At 39.0% G+C, this 15,907-nt stretch overlaps 1 pseudogene; it reads right to left on the reverse strand.

The window, feature by feature from the left end:
* Window positions 1-861: 861 nt before the first annotated feature.
* The window catches only part of LOC136278270 (ATP-binding cassette sub-family C member 4-like), a 21,616-nt pseudogene continuing 6,570 nt past the window's right edge, over window positions 862-15,907 (reverse strand).

Consider the following 15,907-nt stretch of genomic DNA (forward strand, 5'->3'; position numbering starts at 1 on the left):
GTGGCTATGTATGGCTGTTCAGGGCTATGTGAGACTATTCAAAGCTGCATACGGCTATGTCTGGCTAAGTAAGGCGGTTTAGGACTGTGTGAGGTTGTTCAGTAAGGGCCGTGTGGGGTTTAGTATGACTGTGTAGGGCTTTATAGGGCTATTTATGGATGTTTGGAGCTACGTAGGTTTGTGTGTGGTGGTGTGAGGCTGTGTAAGGCGATAAAGGAGTGGGTATAGGTGTGTGCGCCCACGTAGGGCTATGAAGGGGTTGTGAGAGAGAGCTCTGATTGGCTGTTTGTGGCCTTGGGAGGGTTTTTTCGACTAGTCTTACGGAGTTTCACTAACCTCTTTCCATAAGCGGCTGCCGATGGTATAAGCTTGTGTCTGGGTAGTTTGGTGAAACACGAGAGCCTGCCTGTTAGCTTAACCCTTTCCACCCTAACATCAGTTTACGTATTCTCCATACTGTTCTCCGTACATTTCCTCAGGTGCTGACAAGGAGAACTTGTTTTACAATCAAGAGCTTCTTCAGCAGTTGAGCATTTTCTTTAAACTCATGACCTTAATGTGTGATACGGGGCTGATATTGTAAGGAGAAATTAGATGCTGACCACCCTTTGGGGTTAGAAGGTTAAAAGGAGGAAGTAAGAGGTCTCATAGGCGGCGGCAGACCGCCGGTAACTCAGTTTATATAAAACCTCTGAGAATGTTTATCGTTCATGTTAGCTAACTTGACACGATATGAAAGAATATACCGCTGACATGCACCTGACATAACTCAGGGCTCTCGGAAAGAGATTATAAACAAGTTTTGATCTCTTGCTCTTGGTTTATAGGAGGGTCAACAAACACATGAAAGTCCAATAAAAATTCACTCTCCGCGAAGTGCAAAATAACACTTTACTTACACAAAAACACCCAACGAATATACGAATATACAAAGCTCAATTTACAATAGGATTTCCTAGCGCTTTACTTTCTTTTAAAATTATTCTAGAATCCTATAACTGGGTCATAGTTGTTTATCTTTCCTGATCCTGACCAACGTTGAAGCGTAATTCAATTTTTCTCTCATTATATGCTTAAATAATGATTATCTCAACCTCTTTTATACCTTGACGCAAGAAAATATGAAGAGCAGCCCCCATACTGGAGTACGTTGTACTAACCAACCTTAAACAGTCTAAAAATAACTAGCTTACTAGATAACTGTGAGTGATTAACCATCAAGGCTATTAAAAACTGCGATATTCTTAAAGGAGACTAACACGGGCTTTTGGATGAAGGTATATCATTTGCTGAAACGCTACGTGGCGTGGATGAATGACACTGAATAAAACAACTGCTGGTTTACAATGTTTTCTTCACGGACGAGGGGAGTCATTAGTTAAATTGAAGTTCTACACAAGGGGGCTTATTGGCGAGGGGCGTAATAGGGAGGGGCATTTAGAGGCGAACGGGGCCTATCAAGGAGAGGGCTTATTAGAGAGGGGCCTGGTAGGGGGCCTAGTATGGAGGCTTGTCAGAAAAGGGTTAAAGACATTAAAGAACATTTTTCAAGGGAAACAGAACAATGCATACTCTGGTTTAATACGTGAAGCTGTTGTTTAATGCATAGTAAGTGAAACTGTTGTTTGATGCATAGTAAGTCAAACTGTTATGTCATACATAAGAAGTCAAACTGTTGTTTCATACAGTAATCTCTCTTTTTCTAAGGAGGAACTAGATCTTAAAATTGGTGAAGGCGTTCTGCTATTGTCAATATTCAGTTCCTGTAACGGACTTTCAACTTTGACTTTCGGTAACATATCTAGTAGGTCGTCATCATCGCTGAGTTTGTGTCTCAAAAAGAATGACTGGCGCGCCACTTCATATAGGTTTGTCGCCAAATGTTTGTTTGTGTGTTCCACCATTTGCGAAAACAGACTGTCCTCTTTCTGGAGCAAAAGGTAAGGTTCGTCAAACTCGACAAGTCTCCCCTCGTCAAGTACCTACGATTAAAGTGAAAAACACAACAAAAGTAAGCAAAAAGTGAAAGTTTATTATGTGTGCTGGTCAATGAATATGTTAGGCGAATACCCTTAAAACTCCTGTATGCAAAGAGATGCAAAATTTTGAGCTTGAGAATTGAGTAGAGTAAGATGCTAGGTATTTGTCAACAGTGAGGAACAAAGAAAAAATCCGAGTACCCGGTGGGAATAAGAGCCCGACACCTTCCAATATACGTTGGAAATCAAACGGCAAAGAGTTCATCTTATCTCAGCCAAAAAACAACGTTTATAAACATATGGCTAATTCGTTCTTCTTTCAAAGGGGTCTGTAGCATGCGATACAGACAGCTGAGAAAGGAACAACAAGAGGCGAACAAGACAGGAAGTTAAAGGCTGGAGCGGCAAGGTCTCCGCCTGTCCGCCTCATAAAAACTTCAACCACGAAGAGAAGAGAGACGTTTAACTTCGAAACATAGCCAAAATGAGAGATGACATCAATCACAAGGACGTACTGCCTATCCAAACACTGATCACGCAACTTCATACAGAGCATATTGTGCACTCAAACTTACCATTACTCTGTCAGAGTCCATGATGGTGTTAAGTCTGTGAGCAATAGTGAGCACTGTGCAGCTTTGGAACTTGCTGCGAATCGTTTCCTGAATCAAAGCGTCCGTGCTAACGAAAAATTTTTAAAAAAATTAGTTACGCAAATGAAACAAAGAGACGTTTGTGGTCTTTCATTCCAGGATTTATTGTTGGCATGTGCAATGAAGCAAAAGATTTATTTAAGGGGCTACAATAAACCCTGGTTGTCCAATTTTAGACCCTAAGAAAGAATTTCCACAGAAAGTCATTTGCAATATACGCTATTCTTTGCTTTCTCAACCGTCAAGGGTTTCATTCTCTTAAAAGCCAGCACAACGCACTCCGCAGAATTAATTTGTTGTTATTATCATTATTTTTTTTTCCAATTAGTTTTTGGCACATTTGAAGTATGCATATACTGCAGCATTATGGAGCTAGTCGCAGTTTACACTGCTAGTGCAATAAACTAATCACGCAGCGAGAAATAAGTTATCTGAGCCGGAGTACGAAACGTTAGTCTGGTTTCTTCGTGTGTTCAGGATTGTCCCATAATTCCATTTAAAATAACAAAAATACATACGTGTGATCTACATTCGCTGTTGCTTCGTCAATGATAAGTATTTTGTTGTGCTTCAGGACCGCGCGCGCTAGACATACAAGTTGCCGCTGTCCAACGCTGAAATTCGAGCCTCCCTCCGTTAGTTTAGTGTTCAGACCATCAGGCAATTCAGTAACTGTTTCCTTGAGTTGCACCTGGGAAGGAGACATGCGACAACACAGACTTTTAGTTCACGCAACTGTTTCCTTTCACTAGAAATATAATTCTCAGATTTGTATTTTATTTCCATGCTTTTATTTTCAGTCTTTGTTTCCTTGCAAAATACCTCTTCTAAGGCATTCCAAACTTCTGTATCATTGTATTGATTAAAAGGATCCAAATTTTTCCGCAGACTTCCGCTAAACAGGATGGGGTCCTTGATAAAAGAAAAAATATATTGACATAGGTAAGAAATATAACTTAATACAAGAAAAAAGAAAGAAAAAACAGTCTGGTTCCGAGGCCACTGAAAAAAATATTCAAAAATTCACTTAAAATGTTACCATCAATCTCAGCAAACCATGAACACGTCCAAATGTCCGAAATTATTTTTTCGTTTAACCATTTACATTCGAGATCAGGAGATGTGAGCAAATTTCATAGTCCCAAAATAATCAGTGCTACTGTGTACAGTTAAGTTTTCTCTCGATTAAGTCGTTCTTCTCGACACAGAGTAATTCCCTATACATTTCTAAATTTAAAAGAAATTTAAAAGAAAAAAATCCAGACTGGTGGAAAGTGCCGTTTTTGAAGTGCAGTTGATTGGTTGAATTTGGTTATCAGTCATTATACACCCAAAATATTTTATCCTGAGGTACGTGGAGTACATTTCCTTGCCAATGTTTTTTACTTGGACGACCAAAAAAAGAACTGCTTCACATTTGTAGGGATTTAAAATTAAACAAAGAAGGAGATGCTGCCATTCGTCCTCTCACATGTAAGCCCATAGGTGATTCTTTCACGAAATAGGCAACATTTCCCACATTTTCCAGACTCTTATTTGAGCTAATCTCTGACTCGGAGCCGAATTTCACCTCCAATGACTTAGGATTGCGTTACCTGTGGAATTATGGATAGGCTGCTTCTCAAGTCACGTAATGAAACATCCGTGATGGGAACAGCGTCTATACGAACTGTGCCTTCTGGTTCAGCCATCCTGAATAACGCCGCCATTAATGATGATTTACCAGCTCCAGTTCTGCCCACAACACCGACCTCGGAGAACAAAATAAAACCAAACAAGAAAACAGACGTCACTTTGAAACACAATCTCACGTTCTTTTCGGCCCTTGGTTTCGAGTCAGAATGTTCCATTTTCACTCACACACCGTAGACTGTTTACCATAAACGCCTTGCCAAGTCTCTTTTCCGTCTTACTCTCCTATATGTAAGAACTTTAAGATAGAAACCCGGCGCAAAACAGAATGCTATAAAAACGCTATGCAAAGGGCGATCCGTAGACGGCAAGTAAATCGTTTAAGCTGATGGTAGCGTCCCAGTTCAAATTACTCTTCCATTTGAATGCCTGCCCTTTTGGTTTCTGTTTTAAACTCTCCAGGGTTTTCAACCACAGAAATACGATAATCATTGAGGAGGGGCGGAAGATTGGAGGACGTTGCCTCCCCCCTCCCCATCCTCTCTTAAAAGCCTCTGTCTCAAAACCTTAGAAAACAATCGACCCATGAGGATTTACAGCAGTCACACTGTGGCGTAAAAGGCGACATTGAGCAATTTAGCAAAACTACTTCTAAACCATCTTCTCTTTAGCCAAGCCATTTTCCAACCGTAAAGATTTTCTTTAGCTGAAGTTTCGTGCATTAGCCTTTTGTCAGAGCGAATGAACAAAGGGTTGACGACAAGCTAACCCCAAAGCGTCAGCTCTAGAAACTCTTGCAGTGGCCAATACACATTATCAACTCAGATGAAAAAAAAACAATCATCCCGATCTCTCTACACGTTGACTTTTACTAGCAAGGTCAAGGCAGCCTTTTGGTAACACTGGAAATCACTTGTTTTCTCAAAACATTTCAAAGAAATATTGAGATCCGCTGATTGCCTAATAACCTCGCGCTAAGTAAGACTTCATTTACTTAAGTGAGTTAAAGTGTTAGTCTTGTGCATGGTGATTGCTGTATTCTTACCTACATGATCAGCGCCATATTTCAAACAACAGGCAGGGTTTTCCATAGATATGAGACAAATATAAAAATGTGAAACGCCTGCCTCCCACAGTGTACTGATGAGTTGCGCGAACACTCTCCTAAACGACTGGCGACGAGAATAAACACGAGTGGAAACAAAGAGACGAATTTCCATTTCGCCTTGAAGCGCTAATTTTTTTCCCTCACTCACTAAGAGACTTCTGGGCACGAAGCAGTTGAAAAAATATTTGGAAACAAACGTACCTTTTCTTGCGCCCGTATGCACAAGTTTAATTTCTTTAAGACTTGAGGCATTGTGTGATGATGTCTGTAGTAAAAGCTCTCAAATGTAATTATCCCATACTGAGGCCAACTGCCTGGTACTGAAACAGTTTTGTCGTGGGATTGGGTTTCCTGTTCCAACTTTGAGTACTCTATAACACGCTCCACTGAAGTCATCTGAAGGACAATAGGAAAAAGCGTCAGACTTGTAAGACAACAAATGAATTCCATTTCAAGGTATCCGGATAAATTACAACCGGTAGAGAGGCTCTTTCTTTGGCAATACGGGGTACTAAAGTTGGAATTCGTGACAAGCCTCTTTGTGCTATCGACAGGCGAACCAAAATTATTCCTTTTTTTTTCCCCTCCTTCTCACAGGACGAATGACACTTGTCACATAAAAACGAGTTCTCTACGGATCAGCGGCAGAGCATCCTTGTATGAAGTTGGAAACTTTGAAGATGGGGACTCACAACTGTACAATTTCTTACACTCATGCGTTATCAAAATAACGTAATTAAAAGAGAAGGGTGCTCCATAAACCACATCATTTTTATCTCCACCATTCAAAAGGACTAGCTAGTTAGAAGCTAACTACCTACTGCGATTTGTTATCAAAATGTGTAACATGTCTTTTCGTTTGAAATTTCAATACCCAGTAGAGGACCAGTCACTCTCTATCACCTGGGGCGGTGGAAGATTTTGGGGGGCATCAGGTAGTATTGAGAGTAAGGGGAAGGGGGGAATCAGTCGTCACCAAAAGAGAATAAAGGGGGGGGGGGGGTTTAGAAAACTGACTGCAGATTCACTGCCTAAGAGGGGGGGGGGAATAAGAATTTTACAGATCCTTGTGGGAGGATCAGGTAAATTTTATTGTGACACAAATAAAATTCCCCCCCCCCCCCCCCCCCCCCAGGCGATGAATAACTACCGGTGACTGTTCCCTTAGGGGAACCAATCTCATCTGTACCTCGTATGGCAGAGAAAACAACATAGGATTTCTGGAGCATACGTCTCCTGAAAAAGACACTAGTTAAAAATGATAAAATTGTACCACATACGAGATTTTCCACTTCAGCACTCTGTCGCACACACCATTGAAACCCTCCTGTTAACATCTTGGCATAAGTCAGGGTTAGGCCGACTATTCCTGCAGACATACCTAGGAAAGAATATTGAAATGCTGGAACTGCAATTCAGGAACACATTTCCACAAGAACACGCCAGAGATGTAGAGATATATGAGCATAAACTTTGTGATTTACACGGGAATCAATGCAGCTCTAAGTGAAACCGTAAAAAAGTAACTTTTGAAATGAAAAGTAGAGACTTAAAGGTACCAGCCATTTTTTCACCTGTTTTCCCATCAAACTCCAAATAAATCACAGTAACAAGAAAGGCGTCAACCAATAGCGAGACACTAGTGAATTATGTTGACCTATAGAAGCCTTCAAAGGATTCGGATGCTTCTAACTTAACATCGTAAGATGTTTGCAGGGAAATACAAGGGTAACAATGTATCAAGGTATAAAAAAGGTTTGGTTCAGAACTGCTCGCCAGACTTGGACGGTGTTTCAGATTGGTGAAAAAAATTTAATAAAGGGTTCGTTCAACCTGTTTCACGCGTGCCATTAAAAGGTAACGGCGCCAGCTTATTTCAATGTTGAATTGAGGAAGATTAAGAGTTTGTCTAAAACCCCAAACAACAAACAAAACGTTTCGCCAAGGGAAAAAAGGAAATTTCCAATATTCACAGGACCAACGGCGAAGCTATGTAGTGACTGGAGAACCAGAGAATCTCCACCTCCAACAGAAAATTCACTTACGAATTCCACCTTCAGCAAGAAAAAGTGGACTAAATGCTGCTGAGGCAATAAACACTGTGCATATGAAGTCGAGCCTGGCTCCAAGCCACCGCGATCCAGTCATGAACAGGAACCAAGCAGCCGTATGGTTATCTTGGTAAACATCATATTGATTCTTGAATCGATTTTCTGCTCTGTAAGCTCGGATGGTGGTCAGGCCTTGAAGACTGGTGGATATGTGGGAATAAAATGGACTCCGGTCTAAAGAGGAAACAGAAATCGAAATGCAATTCATTAAAATGGAACATCGTAGTAGATAACATTCGTTTGTCACAAGCGTGGAGCAATTCAAACAACTGCACCTCAACACTTGATCGAACGCCGAACCTCGCGGTGCAGTGCTCTACCTCAGAGATACAGAAAACTCTTTGATGAGATAGACCAGGTTTATCTGTGTCACAATATTGTCCGTACGTTCCCCCTCCTCCCACCCCCCGCACCGCAACCCCTTGAAAAAAAATGGCGATTCCCAGTAATCCAAAGATACCCTTACCCTGTTCCCTGTAATTCTATTTTTATATGGCGCAACGGGTATGAAAGTAATCTTTAAAACAATTGGTTCACTTATTGTCTGGAACTTAAGGTTTCTCCGTACCTAACCTCTACGGGAGAACTCTTTCCTTGATCTTCTACAATTTCGTTTCGATACTTTCCTATCATTGTCAAACGTTATTTTCAAATATCGTGAACATTCAGCCCCTCTCTATATACATTGGCTTTGCGCGAAAGAAGACAAGTCGCAACTTACTCATTGCTTCGATACGTTTAACTTCCCTGGCGGTCTTTAAGTAGTAGTGACGTATGAACAGAAACAGAAGCACGATGGGTATAGCTGCTGCCAGCAAGTATGGCACAAACACCACATTCAGCATGAGGACTGCAAATGCCTGCAGCATCAGCTATGTGGTGAATATAAAATAAGGTGTAAATGAGTCACGCAATTAAAGAATTTGAAGAGTTGTCATCGGGGCTATCAAATATCCCAAATCATCCCCTGGTTGGTGAGATCACCCGCCTAGACAGGTGTCCAGAATTCTGCCATACTTTTTAATAGAAGAATAAACCGACAAACACAACTTAGTCTAGGTATTGAAGAGGTTAAGTGAAATTCATTACCGCGTTTTTGGAGGGGTGGATCCGTTGAAAACTGTGGGTAGTTTCAAGAAAGCCTTTTGACAAAAATTTACCACGGAAAATAACACGTAAACGCACCTGACGGCACCTACCCGAGAGTAATCATAAAATGTGTAAGGTAGAAGATCATCCATCTGACCAATGTCTTTTGAAAACCTGTTTAACACTTGTCCTGAAACGAAAAGGAAATCAATTTATAACTTAATAGGCCCCCCTTCAAACCAGCTTGCAACTGAACTCGGCCAGCCTGGTCAGATTTTGCCAATAAATAAATAAATAAATAAAAAGAAAAAGGATACAAAAACAAAACTTCTGTTCAAAATAACTTATTGTATCATAACGGTTTTCGTCCGAGTGTTGTACGGCTAATCAGAAGAAGGAAAATATCACAAGGAGCCGATAACAACTTTGACTTACAACGAGCAACCAGCCTAACATGTTTCAAAAACCACTGCCGAGATCTTACGCCGTCGATTTCAAATTGTAGCAGAGTGCAAAAACCCCTTTGATAATAAATCAAACTAGTGGTATCTACATAACAATTTAGACTGATTTTCCTTTCCTATCGAAGACTACGCACTTTGCTTCGTTTTAGGGCAGAGGCTTTGGGCATCTTGGAAAATTTTCTTCGTTCCGTTTTCCTTCTGAGGTTACTAGCCTGACCAATCAAAGAGCGCAGTGAAGCAAGACCAATGAAATTATAAACTACACTGACGAACTAGGAGTAGTTTACTATGACATCAGGACTACACTTTTATGCACTTGATTGGCAACGACTTTTTTCAAGTGTCCATACTGCTATCTTGTTGGCATAAGATATGGTACTTTAACAAAAGCCATTTCCATTTCAAGCATTAAATAACCAGAATGACTGAAAAGAAAGTACAAACATTATTTATCATCCAGCATTTCAAAAAACACTTACCAACAGGATTTGTATCAAAAAAATATATTGTCGCGCCAAGAAGCTTCCTGAACATGTTATTATGAAGGTTCTGCGATGCAGACACAGCAATAAAGAGGAAGGCGCCTGCACTTGCATATGCTAGAATGAATGTACCAACCACGAGGCCAGCATATATAGAAATGTTCTGTTTCCTGAATTTATCAAGGTCCTCCGCCTGAATTGTTGAATTGCTTGGAAGAATTTCGGCTTCGAAGGCGCGTCTTTCCTCTTCATCCGCCCTGAAATTTGACATGTACCAACACAGAGTCAAACGAGAAGATCTTCTTTTGATTAAATATTGCGATCTTCCTCAAGAAGCTAATTTGAAGATAACCATATAGTGACTTCTACTGGTCACTAACTCTCGCCGACAAGAGTATATATTAGGACAAGCCTACCCCAAAGTAGCACACCATACGATTGACTATTCATGCTGGTTTCAAACCGTCTCTATAAGTAAAGTACATGTAATAACGAAGCGTAATGGTCGAACTCAACTCTCAACATGTTCATAGAGAAGTTTTGAATCGAGTGTTAAAAGACCAAAAACAAAGTAATCCCAGCAACCAATCACAACAAAGGTTACATTATCATCAGCCAATGAGAGCTTAAAGCGAAAACAAGCACACTGCTTGAAGCGCGGGAAAGCTCGATTGGACCTAATCGCCATTTTTTAACAGTTTTTAATCTGATTGGTCGAGAAGACGGAACGAGTTTTCTGGACCAATCACAGAGCAAAGTTAAGTAAAACGAAAGCAATCCCAGATTGATTTCAACACTCAATTGAAAATTGCTCTGAATGTCCGGCACAACAAGTTTTTTTTACTGAACATTCAGGAAACGTCATCACGTATAACAACTTAGATGCTATTGAATTTATTTAGTTCAACACTTCATTCGGTCTTTTTGATAATTTTTTGATGGAATGAAATGCGCGGTCTATAAGAAAACGGTAAAACCAACGTGACTGTGGTCAACACCCGTCTCATGACGTTACGACAATTTGGGACAGACCAATAACTTTCTGAATATTTGTACGTAATAAAAGAATTTCAAATAAAAACAGGACCTTACCAATGAGCGAGCCACCATTCTGAAAGCATGACTACTGCCTAAAAGTTGAAAAAAGATTGTTATCAATTGTCCTAAGGAATGGGTATGAATATGTTCAACTATTCCTCCACGGGAAAGAAGAAACCTCCAAAACTTTCCTCGCACCGCGCCTAACGTGTGGGTTCGTCGCTCAGTTGGTAGTATCTGGTAGTCACGGATTCGAACCTCATTGAAGCCTGACTTCGAAGCTCGTCTGCTGTTTACAGACTTTATAACAGAAAAGGTTTTTCGATACTTTTAAAAACAGCATGAAGGGGTACGTCTTGAAGAGTCAAAATAAAGACACCATATGACTATGTGGGAAATCCTTCACTTACTAAGTCTATTCAGTGGAATTTGCTAAATAATCACCTCATCCCTCAATTTTGCAAATAATGGGCTACGTCATTATCCAACAAGTTAACCTCAGGTCCTGCCCAACTCAATTGACAAGAAATATTAAGGCTTATATCTAAGACGTAATTAGTCTATCTACCTGAGTGCAAATGACAAGTAGCACGAGGATCAGTCCCTTGAGAAATCCAGCTCCCGCCCTCCAGTAATCAAAGTACACTTTCCAAGTCACTGTCCCAGTATGGCGATCTTCTTTTACTGCGGCTTTTGTTTCAGATGAATTCTGTTAACAAAAACAGTAACAAATTATTGTTAACTATTTGTTTTGCATCAGACCTTTGATCTGTTAGTGGTACATTGGCGCGCTATCATTTGAATCAAGGGGTCCAAGTTAAAACTCTGGGTGGGTCATCTGTTAGTGGTACACTGGCGCGCTATCATTTGAACCAAGGGGTTCAAGTTAAAACTCAGGGTGGGTCACTGTTTTGTGTTCTTTGGAAAGACATCTAACATAACTTATAACTATACCTACTAATGGTAGGAGGGACAGTGGCTTAATGGTCAATGCGCTGGACTCTTGGATAAGTCTGGGTTTAAGACCTGGCGGGTCAATGTGTTATGTTCTTCAGTAAAACATGTCATCACTTATTGCAGTGCCTCTCTTCGACCCAGGAGTACAAATGAGTACTGGTAAATTGCCGGGGAAGCCCGATAAAAATCTGGCGAGTATCTTTGCAATGGACTGGCATTCACTGAGGAGTAGTAACACATGTACTCCTTGTCGCTTCATGCGATGGAAACTGGGATAAACTTTGGCTAGACAGGCCACTTGGCTCGAGTACAGACTTTGCTTAACAACCTTTACCTATACCTGCTGATGTTTAGGTTAAATCTTCCAGTTGTATATAAGTATATTACTTTTCTTGTGTTCATTGCGTGACAAAATAGTGCAGTAAAGCAATTTTCTACTCTTTCTCACATGTGAATTATCAAAAGAGGTTGACAAAGAATAATGAAATTTCTTACCTTGGCTTTTACAGCATTTGCTTGAGTGGTGTTACCCCCTTCTTTTTCCTTTACTTCAATATCATCAGCCTCAATCGCACTGTCATCATCAGACTCAGGTAAGGAGACAAGAGACTGTACATCAAGACCAGAATTGGCCAAGTCTGAATAAGTACCTTGACCTATGCAACAGCCCTGAAAACAAACAAGTTTAAAAGAAATAAATAAAAAGCAACAGCAAATTTTTCTAACCGTCAGGACAACGATATAACCAGAAATGTACCCAGAGGCATTTGATAGGAAAATGAAATGGCAGGATAACATGGTTTTGCCAAAAGAGAAGATGAAAAACTGAAAAGTATTAAATTTGAACAATATGGCGAATTCAGTGAATATGAAACATTTTTTCCAACTATCACTTTCAAAGTAAAGAGCTTGACAGAAATGCACTAATAATATCATGGCAAGTAGCTAAACCCCTTTGCAATATTTGTTGTTGAATTCAACATTTTTGTTGTTGGGTGTTCATTGTCTTACAGGGTGAAAACAACAACTCTGACATCTACTGAAAGAAGTACATTTTTTTTTCGAGACAAATGTTTTGAGATCAGTTAAATTCTAAATGAAATCTATTCTTCTGATGGAACTTAAAAGAAAAAAATGAAGATATCCAGAGAAATGCTAAATACGCATTTTTAAAAATCCTAGTCTGGCCTGCCAGTTCTGACAGGTGCTAAGCACTTATTCACAACCACACTTTGAAATTAAAATTTTTTGCAATACAGACCTCTTGCAAACATAATATTGAAGTACCATCTTTTAAGTATTGTAGCTGGTGAGTTACCAGTACACAGATTTTATCCTTTAGCAAACCACTGATGCACCTGTAAAAAGAACAGGTCATTACCTTAGTTAGCTTGTTTATTGCCAGTTCTTTTCACAAAGAAATGAATAAGAAATTCAGTTGAATAAATAAAATTCTACAATAAAAATACTCTGTTAAGACTAGGTTTTTGCTAAGATGGAGTAAACAGACTTTGTAATCAGATGCTGAAAAGTAACAAAATTTGCAAAAATCAAACCAACAGAATCACAAGCATTTTACCTATGCTGGCCATTACTCTGTTTTTATTACTACTATTATTATTATTATTATTATTATTATTATTCATTATTATCTATTGAAAAATAGACTTCTTGTCTTAGAAAAGCTTTGAGCTCAAGACTTTCCTTGTTAATTCAAACTTTGATTAATTAAAAGTTTAACTCTGACATCATCCTTATTGAACACCAGCCTTTAGGTCCCTATACCTATCAAACAGTTCTCTGCCAACGTGTGTGTCTACAGCACTCAAAGGATCATCAAGGAGGTAGATATCTGCATCATGATAAACAGCCCTGCATTGAAAAAGTATAAAGAAATTGTTATTCACTCTCACATCTTTTTGTTCTTGAGTCTATGTAGGTGGAGATATTTATGGCTATTACCAATAATAAAATATAGTATTCTAAGTGCAAAGTAATCCCCTCATAGTGTACTAATAATTCATGGTAAGTAGATATTTCAAAATATATTTAGTTATTTTTTAGGTTGCTGAAAATTGTCCATGTCTGGAATGATACCTGTTGGCCGCAGTGCTCCAACATAAAAGAAGGAAAGATAAACTGGCAGAGAATGTGATTTTAAGATTCTCATGGACTGCAGATAATATACTTAAAAATTTAGGGTAAACTTTTCAAGATGTAAATAGGGTGACAAAATCCTTCAATAACTTGTAACAATCTGTGCTAAGATGAAGTTTGCAATAATTTGCATAACAATAATAAAGAATTAATCCTTTGACCCCTAAGAGTGACTAACATCTAATTTCTCCTAATAATATCACCCTGAATCACTCATCAAGTTCATGAGAATATAGGAAATGATTACCAAATAAGGAAACTCTTGATTATTAATTGAAAGAAATTCTCTGGTCAGCACCAAGGGAAATGTTTTTGGAACAGTATAGAGAATTTGCATACTCATGTTGGGGTGTACAGGGTTAACACAACAAATTAATAATAAAAGCAATCCTATTCACCTTGCTAAACTAATGCGAGCCTTCTGTCCACCACTAAGCACCAAACCCCTTTCGCCAACAATGGTTGAATTACCTTTAGGGAAAAGTTCCAAGTCCTGTAGTAACAAATTCAAAAATTATGTTAGCAATTTTTAGACTTCAGCTGAACCCTGCAAACTCTCACTTGGTTAACTCAAACCCAAGGACAACTCGAACAAGCTCTGATTTTCCTTAACCCATTTTTTCAGTTGTCTACTATCAGCTAAATCAAACACCCATTAAGTAAACTGACAAACGCTTATTTTGTCTCCTTAGGAATTCAAGTTATCTGGGATTTACTGTACTTACATGCAGCAAGTACAATTTACAATCAAATTCAGTTGATCCATTGGCAGATGATAAAGTTTATAAGAGGTTGAAGAAACCTTAAAACATCTAAGGTTAAACAAAACAGCTTCCCCTCCTTTGCACAATAAAAGAAAAATTACATATAATTTCAAGGTCTAGTTTAATTCATGTTCTCCATGAACTACTGTAAGATCAAGACCTTAAAAATAATTTCCTGACCTGAGAAATAAAATTGTAAAATTCCATGAATTCAGAAACATTTGAAGACCCATAAAGACCCTGAATCATTTAAGGCTTGCACTCTGATTCAACTCAAAGTGAGAGCCAAAACTGATTAGTGCCATTACGAAAGCAATTTGTTACTACCTTTTTTAGAGCACAACACTCAATAACTTGTTGGTACCGATCCTCATCAAAATCCTGGCCAAACAGAATGTTTTCTTTCACTGTTGCATTGAATATCCAGGCCTGCTGAGAGGCATAGCCCACTCTTCCATGAACTTTTTGATGCCTCAGAAACTGCCAATTCACCAAGGATAGTCATCAAAAGTGAAGACTGAAGGAACCACAATGACCAAAATAAAACCAAAATGACACATGTATTAGCAAATTGTGTAGCGAAAAAAAAGCTCAAATGAAGTTCTGTTTGGTCGGGTACAAATCATGTACAATAGGCTGCAAGATCACTTCCATTTGCTAAGTTTTACTAAGTACATAAATTATGCAAAAAATGTTAGTCACCTTTCCAGCACCCACAGGCCCAACAACAATATGAAGCTCTCCCTGCAAAAAAAAAAAGATGTCATCTAAATACATTTTATTTTATCCCTAAAGCACACCTAAATTTTCTGGTATCAGAGCATGACAAATGACATGACAATATGCTGCCTCATTTTATTAAAAGAAAAAATTATCCCTTTACCTAAACCATTTATTGCAAAAAAGCAAAACTTTACTAACAATGACCCGTACAGCCTCACACATCTTTTTATTGAAAAACACCATAACAATACAATTCATGTCAGAAGCTTGTTTGCAATGGCTCAAACAGGTTCAAAAAAGGCCAAAAGACCCTATACAGCACTGCTAGAGCACACTCAAGAAGAAGGGAAGAAAGAAAAAGAATGGACTCTACAGGGTAAATTATTGGCTCTTGCTCAAGTTTTATGGACCTCCCTAGGATCCTTTCGTGCTTCATGACCTAAAATCAATCCTTTTGTCTTTGGACCCTGCTACTAATTGGCCATTTTACAGTTATGTACTTAATTGTCAAGCCTTTGATTTGGAGTGAGGCTGAAGGTGACCTTGTTGTGATAGTGACCAGTATCTAGTTAGCATGATAACAAAGTAATTAACATTTGAAAAACAGCAATGCTGGTATCATAACAAGGTCACCCTTAGCCTCACTCCTGTTCAAAGGCTTGGCAACCAAGCAAGTAACTGTAAAATGGACTATTCAATAAATAGCAAATAATTCCCTCCCTTACCATATTGTGGTGATGTGCTCATACA

This window comes from Pocillopora verrucosa, chromosome 14 (genome assembly GCF_036669915.1).
Source record: "Pocillopora verrucosa isolate sample1 chromosome 14, ASM3666991v2, whole genome shotgun sequence".
Classification (NCBI taxonomy): Eukaryota; Metazoa; Cnidaria; class Anthozoa; order Scleractinia; family Pocilloporidae; genus Pocillopora; species Pocillopora verrucosa.